Source organism: Pygoscelis adeliae, unplaced genomic scaffold, assembly GCF_000699105.1.
Source record: "Pygoscelis adeliae isolate BGI_AS28 unplaced genomic scaffold, ASM69910v1 Scaffold298, whole genome shotgun sequence".
In the NCBI taxonomy this organism is placed as follows: Eukaryota; Metazoa; Chordata; class Aves; order Sphenisciformes; family Spheniscidae; genus Pygoscelis; species Pygoscelis adeliae.
In genome coordinates, this window is record NW_008825303.1 from 4,157,269 (window position 1) to 4,157,810 (window position 542).

General features: G+C 54.6%; 1 protein-coding gene across 1 annotated transcript in view; it reads left to right on the top strand.

Annotated features, from left to right (window-relative positions):
• Positions 1-253: 253 nt before the first annotated feature.
• ARID3B (AT rich interactive domain 3B (BRIGHT-like)) overlaps positions 254-542 on the top strand; it is a 32,552-nt gene continuing 32,263 nt past the window's right edge. The window contains exon 1 of the mRNA XM_009330086.1: positions 254-270. The gene's annotated coding sequence lies outside the window, so the exon portion shown is untranslated. The remainder of the gene's footprint in view (positions 271-542) is intronic.

A 542-nucleotide genomic window follows, 5' to 3' on the forward strand; every position in this document is an offset into this window, starting at 1 on the left:
CTGGGAGGCAGGCTGGCCTCGGCTGCTCGTCTCACGCTTTAACTCTTTCAGGTGGTTTCCCCTTGGAAAAGCTCTTTCCGAGGGCCGCCAGCGCGAAGGCAGGCGTTTTCCCACCTGCGCTGCGAGCAGAGCTCGTTAAAAATTCAAATTAAGGGGCTTTTTAATCAAAGTGCTCTCCCAGGGATTGAAAGCCGCGCAAAGGCTGGTGCGCGAGGGCCTGGAGGTTAAGCTGAACCCTTTCGCTGGCCTCGGTTGGGAGAGACGCGAAAAGTAAGCGGATACCCACGCCGAGGGGCAAAATGGATGTTAAAACCTGGAGCGGTTTAACGTTATCGGTCCAGTCGCAGCTGTTTGCTTAAACTCTGTCCTGATGTCGTGACTTGAGTTTTTGCCGTGAGCAACGCGTCCTCTCGTTGACTTAAAGCTCGCTGCGAAGTTGGCTGCCTCTCCACAATAACATCGATACTCGCTGAGGGCGTGTCGGCTGCATCCAAAAAGTCATCTTTTTGGGAGGCTCGCGAGGTTTGCGCTGACGAAAACCC